Raw genomic sequence first — 18,708 nt, forward strand, 5'->3', positions numbered from 1 at the left:
ACCTTGTTTCTAAGGTCTAAACATGCAGTGGTCAAACATGAGTGCCCTGATCTAGCTGTAGTTGCACTTAGATGCATGACAAATTGTGACAGTACATGGAAGGAGCTGCTCATTCAAATATGCATGCAAATACACATCTCACTAAAAACAATGCAGTGCAGATAAGACAGCATCCACACTTGCAGCTGCAAGCACATTCTAGTGAGTACTGGGATGTGCATCCGATTAACACTTGCAGATCCAGCAAGTTAAATGTTAATAGATTTCCTCTGTTGTGTTGAGAAGGCCGTTTATGTAGTTGTGTGAGTCCACGAAGTGGTATTTAACTATCTAAATGGATATGGACCTGACCCCAGTGTCTGCTTGGAAGACCACAGGGAAATTCACATTAGCCATTGAGGGGTGGGGGAGGGAGCAGCATATAAGTATAATAAATAAAAATATCTGTATCACATTAAAATGTAGGAATGGTTTGATTTTGCTGAAATCTAAATTTGCAATTCCATGAAAAGTCAACATCTCAAGCATAATCTTAGTGCTCTCAGTAGTCTGGGTGTATGAATAATTTATCCATAAATTCTCTTCTCATTCGTGCAGAGAGGAACAATCTGAGAGTATATATGGAGCAGGCTTTTCAGCTACAGTTCTATTCCCCTAAGGAACTGAAAGAGAGCTTGGGAAATGAAAGCCAGTTACACTCACATTTTTGAACTTGCAAGTAAACATACTGGAAATAAATCATCTATCCAGGACATATTTATTTGCTATGCTTCCAATGGAAGCAAGAACATTGAATGAACTCATACTATTTTGAGAGATTTGTGGCCAGACCACCCCTCCCCCCAAATCCAGCGTGAAGACCTTGGTGCTTTGTAAACACAGAAAAGGTAGACCAGCCCTTACCTCATTTGGAATATTAGTAGTTAGCTTTTCAGACTAGAGGCATTGTGGCTTGAGGGAACTACCCAGGCAGGTCAATGAAATGTACCACTTGCATAGCTAAACTGCTTGTTCTTTATATAGCAATGGCCTGGCATATAACATTTGCAGTGTCATGCTGTGTCACTCAGGAGACGATGCAAATATCTGTTTGAAGAGCCAAGAAGCTGTTCCAGAATAACCTAGTCACTCTTAAGGAATGCGATGAACACATCTGCTGGGTGCTGCTGGAATGGGACCAAAGAGGTTAAGGGGCTTTCTCAGGAGGAGAAAGACTACTGAATTCCAATTAGCTTGGAAATCAGCTAAGCGATTTTCCTTTTTAGAAGGGAATAGCTCTGTTTATTTCTGAACCAATCTGATTTACTCTGTGGTTTGTGTGCTCATGCATCAGCACTCATTTCCATAAGGGCTCTCCTGTTTACTTTTAAAATGTTTGTGTTTCTTATCTGCATATTATATGTATTCACTTATATATGGAGAGGAGAGCTGATCTTGTGGTAGCAAGCATGACTTGTCCCCATAGATAAGCAGGGTCTGCCCTGGTTGCATCTGAATGGGAGACTTGATGTGTGAGCACTGCAAGATATTCCCCTCAGGGGATGAAGCCGCTCTGGGAAGAGCAGAAGGTTTCAAGTTCCCTCCCTGGCTTCTCCAAGATAGGGCTGAGAGAGATTCCTGCCTGCAGCCTTGGAGAAGCCGCTGCCAGTCTGTGAAGACAATACTGAGCTAGATAGACCAATTGTCTGACTCAGTATATGGCAGTTCCTCTGTCCCTATATCCCAGTTTTAAGAACGTTTGAAGCAAAATCCCGAAACAAAAATAGTTATTAAAAAACACAAAGGCATGATCTAGCCAAAGGTAAGTCAGTTTAAACCCCGCTGATCTCAGTGAGATCAATGGGACTTATGCTGGGCTGCTAATGCTTATTGTAGACATTAAAACAGAGTGGCTCTCATACTGGTGTATGGGCTATATAAGTTGAAATCAAAAATCAGTCGCTTGACATAAGCTTAGCCATTTTGCGTGGGTTTGCAATTAGATTTTTGCTTAGGCTGAAATGATTTTCATCCCCGGTAGTTGTTTTCCCCTCAGTTAGCAAAAAATATATTTAGCATGGGAACCGCAAGTGCTGAAGGAGCAAGATAAGACTGGGCCAGGCTGGCCCACTGCTTGCACGCATAATTTATGGCCTATTCCCAGACGAAACAGGAACTAACCATGAGTTATGACACATAACTGCTTCTTTTTGTGTGACTGTTTTCTTAAGGATAATTTGGTGTATAAATGTGTTGCTTCTGTATCAGGCCTCTGTCCTGCTTTGAGCGCGAGCCGAGCAGCACCTTTGCTACTTAAGGGCAAATAAAACTTTGATCTCAAGTCCTCTCGTTTGGGCTGATTATTGGGCTCCATCTGCCCAGGAACGAACCTCCCCTATTGGGGTCAGGGGTACCCCGATACTTCAATACTGGTGGTATTCCATGGGTGTCTTGTACACTGTGGGCTGTGCTGTGCCTTCCAAATTCAGGTTGCACTAGAGCACACTTGCGCAAACACAGAAATTGTGTGAAGTAGTTGCATGATCACAGAACTACCATTTCCGATGACTGTGCGGTTGTGTAACTCCCCTGTGCATTTCTGGCATTTGCAGAACTTGCACTGGGAAGACGCAGCAGCACCCACAGTGCACAAAATGCCTGCAGATGTGAGCCACTACATACAACAAAAACAATGATGTATATTTAAACATAGTGCAGAATCCATCCCCTCCAACAGATGCAGAGCAGTGCATATGGAGGGGATCCATTTGTAGTGGTTAAGAGTGCTGGACTAGGACCAGGGAGACCCGAGTTCCAATCCCCATTCAGCCATGATACTAGCTGGGTGACTCTGGGCCAATCACTTCTCTCTCAGCCTAACCTACTTCACAGGGTTGTTGTGAGGAGAAACTCAAGTATGTAGTACCCCACTCTGGGCTCCTTGGAGGAAGAGCAGGATATAATTTTTTTTTAATTGAATCTTCCCCTCCATTCCCTCACTCAGCAGTGGAGATACATGTTGTACTATTGTGTTGGGGCTTGGATTTTGGAAATCTGGATTCAGATCTCTGTTCTGCTCTCAATATTGGATGGTGTTGGTTCCCCACCCTCCCTCTCATCCTAATCAGTCACTCAGTCATTTATATTACAGTCCAAGACCAGACCAACTATGTTACTTTAAAATTACTACTATAAATCTATAATAAAATACTAAAAGGCTGCCACCCTTAAAAGGGGGGTAGCTATGACATTATAAAATTATAAGCATATAAAATGTGGAATATATAAAATGCAAAAAGCAGTAGCGGTGTGCACCAAACCGGCTGGCTCAGTTCAGTTTGAGTTCGAACTGGACCCAAACTGAACCGAGCCAGTTCTGGACCCCCTCAAACCTCCCATTTGATTAAGGGGGGTTTCGCAATTCTTTATTAAAAAATTGGCACTCCCTCCCCCCCCGGTGGGCTCCTCCGAGGCTGTGTGTGTGGGGTCTCCAGAGGTTCCCCTTCCCCCACTGGCCTCCATTATGTTGCAAATTATTCAGTCTGGGCATTCTTCAGCCTGTTCCGGGCATGTCCTGCATGGCAGCGGCCATTGTGGGACTGCTGCATATTTCCCAGTGGGCCTCTGCATGGTGCGGTGGCCTCCAAAATGGCCACCATCATGCAGGGCAGGCCTGGGATGGGCCAAAGACTGCATGGACCAAGCTGTTTGCAACATAATGGAGGCCAGAGGGGGGAAAGGGTACCTCTGGAGACCCCACTGCAGCCTTGGAGAAGTCCCCTGCAGGGGGTGAGTGCCTAACAATAATAATAAATTTAAAAGGATCATGACCAACCCCCACCCCAACGGCCGGGGGGTGGTGGTTAGGTTCAATATTGGACTGTTGAGCCGAACAGGTTCGATGTCGAACAGGTTCACTCATCCCTAAAAAGCAGTACCTAAAACAGAGTTTTTAAAATAAACATCTAATTAGGAACACTAAAAATAATTGTATAATCAACAGTTTAAAAACTGTGCAAAGCTGATGCAAGGAAATGGCCTAGTTAGCACAACATGGCAGTGTTGTACATGAAGGCCAGGTGTTCATACGAGAGCCTCAACTGGGTATAGACATGGTTTGGGGTGGCCAGGGTATTTGCAAAGTAGTGGAGATATAAGCCTGGTCCAGATGTCTCTGAAAAAGAGGCAAAAGACAAGTACATGTTCTGTGGTTTCTACCTCCCCAGTGTCACAGGGACAAAGTCTTTCTGCAATTGGAATCTTTCTGTATTTGCCTTCCAATACAGTGGAGGGAAGGTAAAACGGGCGAGGGTAAAAGCCTTTCTGTGGCTTGGGATTTCTAGCTGTGACAGGTACAAGGCGTGGGAGGCAGTGTAGCTGTGCCTTTCCGAGGACAGGAAGGTTGGAACCCTGCCTAGGTCAGCCTAGCACTCATTGTCAAGTAGTGGGCGGGGGGTGGGGGGAGCCCAGAAGCGACAATTTAGTCCACACAATTTAGCCCTTTTTCAGGAAGATTTAAATTTGTCCTGTAGGGTTAAAGGGGCCAGGCCCCAAGGGTTGAGGGATAATTTAAGCCAGAGATTAAGAATGGATAACCACACTCTGGCCTCAATCTTGATCATACCTGTTTCCAATTGTAGGGCAGTATTAGAGATACAGCAAGACACTTGGAGGGCTGCTCTTAGATATTTGGACAGCACCATGTCCAAGGGGGCAAGTTTGGAGGGGGTGCCCAATTGGGCACTATAGAGGAGTTGCACCAACATCTTAAAAAATAATAATTTGAGCGCTGCAGGTATGTATTGGTCCCCTCTCCATAGGAATTTTTCTGAGTGGTGAGGGTGACATGGTCACAGTAGACCTTTCTTGAGCCAGAGGCATGTAGGACCACTCCCAGATATTTGAAACAAGTGGCCTATTTGGCTTTATGGCCATTTACTCCAGGTACAGATCTTAGGTCTTCTGGCGAAAGCCATAACTTTGGTTTTTGATCATTATTTCCTAGTTGATCATTCTTGCAGTACTGAGCTACAGCTCCCAGTGCTCTTCTGAGGCCTGTCGGGATCCTAGAGAGGATTTCAGCATTGTCGGTGTATAGGAGGGAGGAAATGCTTCTATCCGCCAGCTTGGAAGGGTGAAAGTCTGGGCTACTAAAATGTCTCACCATGTCATTGATGTAAAAGTTGAAAAGGAGCAGGGCCAGGATGCATCCTTGTTTTACTCCCTTCTGTGTCGGGACAGAGCTTGTGAAGTGCCATTGCAGGTTATGCCTTACCTTGAGGGTCATATCTGCATGAAGAATACAGACCAGATATAGCAGGCATCAATTGATTGAGGAGGCTTCCAACTTCTCCCCTATCTTGACTCAGGAGATGGAATCAAAAGCGGCCTTAAGATCAATGAAGGCAGCGTAAAGGGAGGCCGAGTTGTTAGAAGAATATTTTTCAATGAGGCACCAGGCATTGATCAGTTGTGAATCTGTCCTCCCTAAAGCTGGCTAGCTGCTCTGCAAGCAGATTTTCTTGGTCTACTCATCCTAATCTATTTCACAGGGCTGCTGTGAGGGTAAACTGCTGCTCTCAGTTCCTTGGAGAAAGGGCAGGTAACAAATAATTCCATTCATTAGTGTAAGTCATAATGCTCTTATTCCATACCTTGAGGGGAAGGATTAGAGTCTGGTCATGCAGGTGTCCATTGTGCATGCATGGTGGCCTCCAAAATGGCCACCACAACTACACAGAGGCCTGGAACAGGCTGAAAACCACCCAACCAGGCTGTTGTTATATCGGGAGAGGCTGGTGGGGGGAGGTGAACCTCAGGAGAGCCCCCCACACACAGCACCCCCAGAGGCGGTGAGGGTTTTGTTTTGTTAAAAAATTAAATTAGAATTCTTGAACCAGCAGGGGGTGTTCAGCTCAATCTTGAGCCATACTGAGGCAGGTTCCGTTCGAGGCCGGCTCAATGTTGAGCCCTCAAACCAGGCCTGTTGGATGTCACACATACCTAATATCTACCAAAGCGAAATAATTTTCTACCAGAAAATACAATGAAAATAAATGAATACTATACAAAGTTTGAGATATTAATAGCAATAGAACAAAAAAAAAAATACACTGAGCTTTTCAGTTAGGCTGCAATCCTATACACAAGTGGAGAAAATCACTTCACTTGGGAGAAAATCTGATTGAAACCAATGGTACTTCCAAGTAGGCATGCATAGAATGAATTGCACTATAAAGTAGGGATGTGCAAATTGATTTGGGTGCAAATTGATTTGTACCCGAATCTCCCTGATTCGGGTGATTTGGAGACAAAACAAATCACCCCTGTGGTCCATTGGCTAGATTCGGATACGCATAGAATCTTGCCTGATTCAATTCAAATCGATTTGAGATTCTGTTCCCTCCTATTAATTCCTCCAGATTCCCAGCTTTCATCTTAAAAAAAAAGAAAAAGAAAAAGCTAAACTCTAGCCCTTGTAGAAGTGGAGTTATGGAACAAAATGTGTGGTCACTATTTTTCAAGTATTTGGATTCTTTGGTGTATAATAACTCCCTCAATGAATCCCTATGAGGATTCATTACACACCTTCATTTTTTCTATTCATTTTGACTGTCTTCTTGACAGTGCCAACTGTCAACTGCCATGTGCCAACTACACCCCTCTCCCACCCACAAGGCAGTGGGGTACTACTTAGTTTATGTTCTAGGATTTTTTTCAAGTGTTTAGGCTCTTTGGTGTTTAATAACCTTTCCTCATAATGAATCCCTATGAGGATTCATTACACACCAAAGAGTCTAAACACCTCAAACATTCCTAAAATATAAACTGAGTAGCCAGTGGCTTGTGGGGTAGTTGGAACATGGGATGCCACTAATTCCCCACCTCCACCTGCAAAGCAGTGGGGTCAAAATGAACAGAAGAAATGAAGGTGACACCAAACAATCTAATCACTTCAAAAATACCTTAAAAATAAACTGAGTACCCCTGTGTGTGTGTGTGTGTAGTTGAAACATGGCAGATGACAGTTGGCACTGTCCAGTGATAGTCAAAATGAACAGAAGAAATGAAGGCTTATAATGAATCCTCATAGGGATTCATTATGAGGAAATGTTATTATACACCAAAGAATCCAAACACTTCAAAGATAATGACTGCACATTTTGCTCCATAACTATACTTCTACAAGGGCTAGAGCTTAGCTTTTTTAAAAAAATGAAAGCTGGGGATCCATGTTAGGATTAGGATATGGCAACTTCGAATCCCCATTGTTTCCTATGGCAGAGATGTTAAAAATCAGTAAAAACTAAAAAAATAATTAAAAATCTACCAAGTGTCCCACTGCCTTGAAATTTGGATGGTAGGTGGCACCCATGGGGTCTTACCCACCACCCAAATTTGGTGCCCCTAAGACCTTGTTAAGTTGTCCAAATCTGAATCAAATCAAAGCAAATACAAATCGAATCTGGGGTGACTTGGAGGGGGTAGATTTGGATATAAAACAAATCAGGGGTGATTTGTTTTGGGCACAAATCAAATTAAAAAGCGATTTGTGCACATCCTTACTATAAAGCCAAAAACCTTAAACAATACAACACATAGGTAGGCAGTGATTTATATCAAAATCAAGCTATGTTCTCAACTGTTCTTCAGAGATCTCCTGCTGACAATAAAAAAAGGCAATATTCCTCAAGGGGAATACTTATTGTGAACCTCTCCCAGCCAGGCTCCTGTGCTTCAGCTGCTTTTCTCCAAGTCCAGGGTCTCAGCAGAATAGTTACCATATGTTTTGCTCCATAACTCCATTTCTACCAGGGCTAGAGCTTAACTTTAAGAAAAGAAAAGAAAGCAAGCTGGGAATCTGGGCAGGCTAAGCAATCCAGGTGACTTCTTTAAAATCTGAGCACTATCTGCAAATCCGGGGGAGATGGCAACCCTTAATAATACCTAGCTTGTCATTTTAATTTCAATGGGACTATTTTGAGTAATTTTCCTCATGTCATCTGTAGAACTTTGTTGACATCCCTGAAAATTACTTCTAGATGCTTGTTTGGTTTAGACTTCATGTGATGAGGGGAAAACATTTGAGGTCAAATGTTTCTTGGTGATCATGGAGCCCCTTCTACTGTGAGTTCAAAGAGAGCTTTACTTCATATTCCTGAGATAGCCAGACCAGGCACATAGGATCCTCCTGAGTGGCTAATTGGTTATAGTATCATAACCATAACCTGCCAGGAAGAGAAGCAATCCCTGTAAGCCAACTGCCCCGCTGGCACAATGAGAAAGGTAGCACAAACTGGATCACAAATGTATTTGATGGCCGCAACATAAGCATGAACTTCCCTTCATTTCCAGATGCTGTTGTCTTGTTGGAATTCAGGAGGTTAATCCTGTGGGACTTTAAATATTGATGACTACCTTTCAATGTAGAGACATGTACTACATTCTCCAGAAGCAGCATTCACTGTGGTTATCACTAGCTGGATTGGGAACTCGTCAGGTAAGCATATTTGGGATCATTCAGAGCAAGTGACAGGACATTTTACTGTTAGAAACTGTGCAAGAAGTTGTGCATGTGTTTAGTTGTGCTGTGTGGTGGCCCATGTTTAGTATGTTCTATCAGTCATCAGATTTATTTATTTATTTATTTATTGGCATATGTACCATCACCCCATGTTTTCAGTGGACTGTGAAGTACAAATGTAAGTGACACAGAAGGAACTGGGCCATTTCTGAAGGTACGTGGTGCAGCAACCTTGCTGAAACCAAGCAGGTCACTGTTTCACTTGTGCCTGGATAAGAGAGCACAGGGGAACCCCTTGGATACCACCTTGACTTCTGTGGAAAAGCTATGTCTATAAATGAAAACAAATACAAGAATAAATACTGAATTATTTTTCTCCCCAAAGTTAATGGATCATTTTTTAAAAGGAGGGCGGAGGAGAGTAACAAAGCTCTGGGAATGAGTGGGAATTTCTCCTGTGTGGAGCCAGATGCTGTAGGAGTTTTATTAATCAGAGAAATATATACTTGATAGCTATTATAAATGTTCCTAAAATGTCCACTTCATGAAGAATAATAAACTAGGTGTGTTTTAGCAGCTGTGGAGGTCAATAAACTCTGCAATATCAATAGGTTCCCTGGTTGTGTAATGACGTCAATAGCTCCTTTGCATAAAATTCAGCCAGCTAGTACATTGCTCATCCATTACTGCCCCAGCCAAATGCCACATAGTGTTCTGTCTTCACCGTGTTTATGCATTAGCTGGCCTCCTATACCGTCTCCACTGCAGGTTTCTACATCACTGAAGTCAGAGTTAATATTCAACAAGGAAACCTTCCGCAGTAACTTGCTGTGTGTTTTGTTTTTGATGGCCCTAATCCCTCCTGCTGATGTCGGTGTACTTGCCAAAGTTTGATATCCCTTCACAGTAGCTACAAGCTCAGAGAGTGCTGGGAAATGATGGGGAAATGAAGACAATGGGATGTGTTAGGTACAGAGATCTATACCTACAATACACTCTTTGTTTTCGGGCTACAGGGATTGGATTTCCATAAATTCAAATAGAATAGTAATCAAATGAATTAATGAATGCACAAGAGAGTTGCCATTGCATGAGATTTGTTATTTGAGGCATCAATGTGTTTACTGCAAACCAATGTGTAAACAGGGAATGGACAAAATGTGAGTGAATGGCCTTATGTTGGATTAGTTTATTCGATGCTCTGTGCATGTTAACTCCTTCCCAGGGTCAAAAGCAACTGATCCTACCAGCCTAGCAGTATGTAGGAAAGTGGATGTTTACAGCTTCCTCCTTTTTTTGTTCATATGTTACTATATGTTTTAGGGGCTCCTGTGGAGCTGAGCCTGCTACTAACACATATTATTTCACCCAATGAGCCGCCAGTCTTTTGGCCTTTTCATTGGTGTTGGACTTAACATGGAAAAGATGGTACTGTTATTTAGGTGGCAGCTTGCCATGGGTCGCAAAAGGAATGCAGACAACACACTTATCCAAAACACACCCCTGACTGACTTCTTTCATTTTTCCAGTTGGATTGGGCTTGCATCTCTCAATACTGATCTCCTTGGATACTGTGAAAGCTAAGGAATCCTTAAAGCAATGCATTTGGGATATAGCGCTACAAGAGGATTGGGGTAGAATATTGTGCTGCCTCCCCTTGAATCAGTTTATTTTGTAATCCCTCAGGGGCTGAAATGGTGAGCACCGATGCCTAATTTAAACTGGCTAAATACCTATATAAACTTACCATCCCCAAAGTAAGGTAAATGTTTATATTAGCGCGCTTTAGTGCACTACCCTAGGCTGTCATGGATGGCAGCTACTCACCTTTTCCATATCATCTGCCCTTATGCCTGTGTCAGTTAGGGTTGCTTGTGTCAACTGACCATGATGTCCGTTTACTGCTTTTATAACACTTATTTTAGTAAATTATCCAGGCAGGTCATTAGATTTGTACACTTCTCTCCTTTTATCAGACTTTAACACCGAAACAACTAACGGAGTGGCCAGGTTTTGTAACATTGCAAGTTGTGTTAGGAAGCAGCTAATAAAAACTTGATCACACTTCAGGTCCCCCCACGGCCCCCCCCCTTACTATAAATAAGTTGGTGCTACTGTACATGATGATGTATTCTGTACTATTGTCTGGTCGTTGACCGTAATAAATTTGATTCTGAAATTCAGTTGGATCTGCATAAAACACAAAACGACACCTAATTACCATCTGTTTGATAGCTACAAGAACATGAGATCTTTCTCATGATTAGTGAGAAGGGCTTGGCAGGAGGGCAGCGAGGAAGGTTTCGTTCCCTTCCCTTCCCCGCAGACAATCCACAGAAGGCGCTTGGTGTGCAGATCATGCATCCAGATGATCATCCACTACCTCCAGCAATGCGGAGGGTCAGTGGCTGGAACCCATTGTTCCAGCCCCCAGAACTCCCAGAATGCACTGCACAAGTGCACAGTACATTGTGGGTATCCCCCGGCACCAGCCAGGAGATGATAGGAAAAAACAGGGCTAGGGGAGTGCTTGCTCTCTGAACCACGTTCAAGCTGTGGGCTCCACAGGCAGATTTGCGGCGGTGGCGGCAGCTGCTTGTATTCTGCTGCTTTACATGAGCAGCCAAGAACAGGCTTGGCTGCCTTTGGCTGCTCGTGAGAACAGCCTCCATGTCTGTTGATTTCCATGACCTGCATGAAACACCAAACTCCACTTATTTACCATCCATTTGATAGTTACAAGAACATGTCGTCTATTGATTTCCTTGAGCTTTCCACACTTCCTGAGATATTGAAAATATTCTCCATCTGTTCCCCTAGCAACTCCAACTCATTGTGGGTTGGGGCGGGGGGAGCCTATTCCATAAGGACAACTTACCCACCAAATGCCATGTATCTATCAATGGGTACGTTCACATGAAGCCATTGTACTTGTTATTTGGTTGGTCAACCAAGTACATCTATTGGTTGGAAAGTGCAGCAAAGGAACAGGAAGTGAGGGAAGGGGAGATAAATCATTGGATGGCAAACCAAAGTGCACACTTGGGACTGTGCTCTGAGGCATAATTTACTAATTCTTAGCATGCTTGATCTCTATCAGGCCACACGATGGGATGGTTTGCGTATAATGTTCCCATTCCTTTATCAGGAACATGCCTCAGGCTTGTGTATTCCCTCCTCCCCTCATGTGCTCAGATAAAAATAGTTACTTCATGTTTAGCGCAAACCAGAGTTTGTGATTACATCCACCCAGCAAAATTACAATTTGCGCTTGCTCTCCAAACCTGAATTGTGAATTAGAATTGGACAGTGCCTTGCAGTTCTGGCTTGAAGCATAAGTGCAAACCACAGTTTGCTGGTTTGGATGTAGCTACAAATTATACTTTCTGCTCAACACAAAGTTATTTATTGAATTTAAGGAGAGGGAGGAGGGAGTGTGCAATCTTGAGGCACAGTCCCAATCTAGACCCAGTGTCAGAGGGCCAGTTCAGATGATACTGGAGATATGCATGGACCGCATATGGTGGTTTGGTCCAAATTCAGATGGAACTGTCGCTCTGCGAATCAATTGAATCAGACCAACCAGCTGGGCCAGCTGAAACAACGGACCAGCTTGGAGTGATTTGAAGTGGTTCACGATTGAACTGCTTAAACCACCCAGTTCATGGCAGACCGTTTTGACTGTGAACCGGTCTGTGCATACCCCTAGCTGATATGCCTAGCCATATAAGGAGTGTGTGCATGTGAGTCTCCCACTACTTAGCACACTGTTGTGTTCCCTCATACTCATTTGAGGGTGGCGCCGAATGTACAAGTCACCCCTAATCATACTGTTTAAATACTATTCTGAAGTAATAGTTAAAGTTCATCCCTTGGAGCAGTTCCGATATTCCTGTGTCCCCCACTATGTACCTATGCAAGATGGAATGGCATGCTAGGGGTGTGAGGAGGGAGATGTGCATTCACACTGGTGAGTGGGGTGGTAGATGTGCATTCACACTGGTGAGTTTTGCCTGAACTGGTCCATAAACCAATGTGAAAGCCGAGGCTATAGCTGCTGATGGTTATTAGACATAACTACTACAAGGGATTGCCATGTTCAGAGGCAGTAAACTTCTGGTAACCAGATGTTGGGATACATACAACAGGAGAGGATTATCTTGAGAGTGCCATGCTTGTAAGATTCCTGGAGGTATTTTGGGAGGAGGCAGAGTGTGGTACTTATCTGTAGTGTTGGTCTGAGCCAGAAGAGCACTGCTTATGTTTTGAGAACTACAAGTAGCTGAGGGGCAACCAAACCCAATACCTGTGGGTTGGACCAATGCAGATAAGCATACATCACTCAAATCATGATGTATCATCTGCAAGTAGCAACAGGCACCGATAGCACAGGTTCCTGTAGGGCAAGGAATCAGTCTAAAAACTCAAGTGGCTCATTATTGGTGGCCCCTACTTAAAGACTAAAACAAAAACCTATGGCTAACATGTTTTTGGAATCCTCCAAAGACGATCGGCTCTCATAGCTAAGATGCACTTATCTGCGTTCACAGCTGTGGTGCTGCAGCATACATGAGTTTTCTCGTTTTTTTCTTCTTCTTTATCCTCCGAGCACAGACACAGAAGACACGATTGATCCAAATCAGAAATGAAGCCAATGTGCAGGCAGACATGGCATTCTGCTTGCACATCCCCTATTGGACTTTTATTTGTATGCAGACATGAGCGCTATGTGCACAGTTCTGGACAGCATTGTAGCCCACTTAATATATTTTCAGCGCACATAGAGTAGTGCTCTTCCTATCTGTACCCTGCATTTGAAGGGCCCTGTATACAAGCTCACTTTTAAAATAAACACATGTACAGTCATTCACTCAAAAAGATGTGATATATGTACAGACATCTTACACAAGTATATTTTAAGGTCCGAATAGGGCTAGTGACTTAGACTGTACACATGCCCATGTCTTTGACAGAGAAATCCCAAATGCAGCTCAGATCAAGATGCCTGGACTGGTCAGCTCTGTCACAGCCAGTCAACTGCTTGGTGGTCCAGTCCCCTCTTCCCCTTGCCAAGCATGATGAGTGAATGCACACAGGGGATGCAAATGGCCAGCACATAGCTAGTTGGAAGCCAATACCTTCAATCTGACACACAGTTAAGCACACTGAATTCCCCTTGAAACCAATGAGATAAAGACACTGTTCTCATGAGAAGCCAAGCCTGGGCTTGGTTGCCTGTGAGAATTTCCGGGATCCACGTGGAGCTTGGTGGTGCCTCAGGGCCAAACCCTGCACTGAAACCCGGCTCTTAGCTGAGGTTAAGGGCACAAATGCACCCTTAACCCAGCTGCTGGAACTGTGTGTCAGTGTGAGCTGCTTGTAGCTCGTGCTGACACAGAGATGGGTGCCTAGAGTGCCCATCCTTGGGGGAATCCCCAAATGGACTGCACGCAGCATGCAGTGCACTGTGGGATACCTGGAGGTCAGGACAAGTCCCAGCCTCAGAGCAATTCACCATGCTCTGTATTGCATGGAGCAGCAGAGATTGTGTGGGAGCACAAAGTGTGCTCCCACCAAGCAAAGAATTATCATCTGGGGGGAATGCAAGGTTTGCAAAGCCTTACCCTCACTTGCCCAGGTGGTCATGTGAATGACCCCAGTGTGTGTTGGACTTCAGCCATCGTGAATGCTTCTTAAGCCAAGAATAATTATGATAAGACTGGAGGGATCATATGTCAGATTGGAACATACTCACATCCGAAAGCACTGGCTATGATCTCAAATATTTATTTATTCAGTTTCTATACCACCCTTCCAAAAATGGCTCAGGGTGGTTTACACAGAGAAATAATAAATAAATGGCTCCCTGTCCCCAAAGGGCTCACAATCTAAAAAGAGACATAAGATAGACACCAGCAGCAGTCACTGGAGGTACTGTGCAGGGGGTGGATAGGGCCAGTTACTCTCCCCCTGCTAAATAAAGAGAATCACCATGTTAAAAGGTGCCTCTTTGCCAAGTTAGCAGGGGTGTGCTAACCTAATATGCAATCAACTTGATTATCTCCAGCATTGCAAGCACTAGATCAGTTCAGCCACCATGCCAAGGCATGGCTTGTGCTAAGCATAATTTAGAATCCGCAGTATGGTTTAAAATTCCCAACGGTCGGACAAACCATGATTTAGAGCTGCTTGTCTGTTTTTATTGACCACTCACATAGCACTCCAGCCTCTAGAGGTAGAACCACAGTTATAACTGTGGTTTCCTTATCTAGATATGCTAAAACTTGGTTTGTATGCCCTCTTCAAACAGTGGTTTCTGATTCTGGTATGCCAGCAAACTGCTAACCATGGTTTTTCAATTTGATAGGACTCGCAACGAAATTTCAAAACAGTCAAATTCACAATGAAAGCTAGAGTTCATCTCAAGCAGAAACATCTGAGAAGTTTTAAAGGAAGTCAAATGGATTTCTGTAAGATGAGTGAAATTTCTCAGGAGCTTTCTGCACATCTCTACAGACTCTACAGGGAAATCACCTTCCTTAACCATAGTTTGGCATGATGTCAAAAGTGAGCCTTTGTCAGCTGTGGTTCTTTTTTCTAGCTATGCCATGAGTGGCCCCAACGAGAACAGGGTATGTGTTAGTATTCCCATTTCCTTCTGCATCTGAACATTGTGTTCCCACCAAGTGCAGTGAGGAGGAACTTTGACCTACTGACTTAGGAAATGGCTGCCATTATCTGGATAGAACTGGAGTACTATGCTTTGGGTTTCTCCCACAGACAGATATCCAAGTGTACGGAATGTACTCTATTATTTAGCTAGTTAACACACTTGTATAATCATAATAATGTGTTTGAAAGACTGATTTTCTGCAGAATTATTCCACTCCCCACTTGGAAGGGCCTCCCAATTCTGAATTAGCACCTGGGGATATAAACCTCCCTCAAACAAGGCCCCTGCCAGAAGTGCTTCATTACGCATGCCAGAGGAAGTGAGTGTGATATTGTACTATTGACACCGTTCATGGGTGTAGTGAGGCATGAGGCAGAAACAAGGTAGCTGGTTCAAAGCAGCTGAGCAGCACTCATAGTCTACATTCCACTCTCAAAAATTAAGAGAGGTACAACTTTTAACGTGAGAGGTGGCCAAGGGAAGCTGAATCCAGAAGGCAAATCCACCATCTGTCTGGATAAAGATACCATCATAAGATAAAGACAATTAAACTCAAACCTTAGCTCGGTTTATTTGTAAGAGAGAAGCATTTCCCAAATGCTTGCTTAAGGAAATCCACCAAGCAGATTTTATTTTCATGTTGGGACCTATGATTCAGCATAGAAATTACCTCTTCAGTTCTCTGGGCAATCTTGTTCCAAGGCCTACTTATTGAGGGTACCTTTTCACCTCATCATGTTGAATCCACTACAACAGGCAATGAACTTAGTGCGTAAGATGAGATTTTACTGGAAAGCCAGTGCAATGTTGCCGATAGCATGTTGGACTTGGATCAGCAAAACATAGGATCAAGGCACTGTTCAGCCATGATTAAGTGCATGGTAACACATTTATTATGCCATACACTTATTTATCCTCTATAATAAAAGGTTTGAGTGTGATCCCGTGTCTGCCCGTGTCTTTCTCGGCCGTTCTGGGCATGCGCAGAGCGCATGCCCAGAACAGCCGAGAAAGATACGGCCGCAGGCACCAGGCACCCATGTTGATCGGCCCGGCCGGCAGCGGCGTAGAGGCCGGCGGCGGTAGGGAGACCCAGGCCTTGCCTTCGCTGTAACCCTCGCCCTGGCCGCCTCCCCGGAATCGCCGGCAGACTCTGGCAGCCGAGACACTCCCTGGAGTGTCCTGGGCATCTGCCGCTGCTGGCGCCCTTGGTGGTCGCCTGGCAATGCCCATTCCTCGGGGAAGCAACAGGGAGGGAGAGAGGGAAGTTGTGCAAGGCAGACTTCTCCCTTCCTGGTCCCTGGATGCCAAGGAGGAGGAGAATGAGGGGCCACGAAAGGAGCCGCAGCAGCGCCGTCTCCTGGGCTCCAGCCGCCTCTGCTTACTAGGCACAGGGCTGCTTTTCCAGACCACCCCTGGGGCAGATCACTCGCCTTGGTTGCCTTCTGAGGAGGTGCCTCTTTCAAACTGTGTGGGGTCCCTTCAGATTGCAGCCCCATCCTCGGAAGAAGAACAGGATACAATCCATCGATCAAACACAAATAAACATAAAACAGAAGCATCCTTGCTGGACCGTGACACCCCTTTCAGCCAACTCGCCATGATTCTAAAGGTCACGGGCGAAGCAGCATTGTTTTCTTTTAAGAGGCACAGGCAGCATTTGCCACGATGGTTTAATCATAATTGATCAGGGAAGCCGTTTCCTCTTCCCATCCCTTTTGCCTGCCTGCAGAGGAGACAAGGGGGTGGGAAACAGAAAGCAGCGAGTGTGTCTCAGGCTGGTGGTTGCTGCTGCTGCTGCTGCTCCCCCCGCCCCCTCCTAGCACCCGTTATTGTCAAGCTTACCTAACAAGCGCTGCCTCCCGTCCTTCCTTCCTGCCTGCCTTCCCCGATCTCTCCATCCGAGGAGGTGCGCCCCCCCCCCCAAACCACCTCGGGAGGCAGAAGGCCCGGGTGGGAGGGGCGCGGAGAAGGCTACTAGCACCCGTTATTTTAATGGGCTGAAAGATACTAGTTAAGTATATTTGTAGATTACTCCAAACTTGTGTCCCTGGGCAGAATACTGCAGCAATGTAATCAGCAAGCAGAGTGAGTTCCGTATCATTGAAAAACGTAACTCTGAGTCAAGGGAAACTGATGCAGCAACAAAAATGGAATACCTAACAGAGCTATAATCTGAAAAACCCGCCTGCAATAAATGCTTATGCCAATTCTGTCCCCATACCTCCCTGGGCAACACCAGCAGGGGACCAAATAACACCAACAGTTCCAGAAAGGACTTGTTCACCTGAACATCTCCTGATGTGACATATGGTATAACCTTATTCTGCCATTTACAGAAGCCAAACAGGTTGGTTCTACACAAGGAGCTAAATAGTCACAAAGTAATCATTGACAATTGTAACAGTCAGAAACCAGCTGAGCGCATTGGTCTCTACAGAGTTTCTACAGTGGAACTTAAAGTTGTCTTTCTCTAGCAAAAGGTTTCAAAGGGAGGCTATAACATAAAGATGCTGAACTGGCAAATATGACACTGTACAACTTGGACTGAATAGTAATGGAGAGCATCTCACTCACTACAGAAAGGCCATATTTGGAGTTTTGCTTGCACTACTCATCCTTCTATGCCTGTTCATCCCTAGTACCCTTATTTGAGAGTGGATCACATTGGAGCTTGTAGTCATTTGTTAGAATTCTGTAAACATCTATAAAGAGCACCTGCACAGGACACACCTATAGTGGTCTCTGGCATTGATGGATCTTTTGGCCTCATTTAGTTTAGTCTTCTCATGATAGAAATATAGAGCTACCCTCTTTGGTGACCACTTCATGTATTTGAAGAAGAGGGCTCTGGCTCATGAAAGCTTGGGCTATATTAAAGTTGTCATAAGAACATAAGATCAGCCCTGCTGGATCAGACCCAAGGCCTATCTAGTCCAGCATCCTGTTTTACACAGTGGCCCACCAGATGCCTCTGGGGAGCCCACAGGCAAGAGGTATGTGCATGCCCCCTCTAATACTGTTGTCCCCCTGCAACTGGTATTGAAAGGCATCGTGCTTCTGAGGCTGGAGGTGGCCCATAGCCACCAGACTAGTAGCCATTGATAGACCTGTCCTCCGTGAATTTGTCTAAACCCCTTTTAAAGCCACCCAAGCTGGTGGCCATCACTACATCCCATGGCAAAGAATTCCATAGATTAATTATGCACTGGGTGAAGAAGTGTCACCCCGTCAGTCCTAAGGACTTGTCAGTTCTAAATTTCCCAACCTTCAGTTTCATGGGGTGACCCCTGGTTCCTGAGAGAGGGAGAAAAATTTATCTCTGTCCACCCTCTCCAATCCATGCATAATTTTCTACACCTCGATCATGTCTCCTCTTTGTAACCTCTTTTCCAAGGTAAAGAGCCCCAGATGCTGTAGTCTTGCCTCATAAGGAAGGTGCTCCAGCCCCCTGATCATAGGACATATTGTGTAATTTGGTTCAGTTAGCAATCTCACTTTGCTCCTTGAGTATCCTTGCCCCTGCTAACTG

At 44.6% G+C, this 18,708-nt stretch overlaps 1 long non-coding RNA gene across 1 annotated transcript in view; it reads left to right on the forward strand.

Moving 5' to 3' along the window:
• Nucleotides 1-18,708, forward strand: part of LOC128329148 (uncharacterized) — a 31,695-nt gene that overhangs the window by 8,075 nt on the left and 4,912 nt on the right. Inside the window, exon 2 of the long non-coding RNA XR_008309537.1 lies at nucleotides 8,335-8,479. This is a non-coding gene — a long non-coding RNA (uncharacterized LOC128329148). The remainder of the gene's footprint in view (nucleotides 1-8,334; nucleotides 8,480-18,708) is intronic.

Source organism: Hemicordylus capensis, chromosome 6 (assembly GCF_027244095.1).
Source record: "Hemicordylus capensis ecotype Gifberg chromosome 6, rHemCap1.1.pri, whole genome shotgun sequence".
Classification (NCBI taxonomy): domain Eukaryota; kingdom Metazoa; phylum Chordata; class Lepidosauria; order Squamata; family Cordylidae; genus Hemicordylus; species Hemicordylus capensis.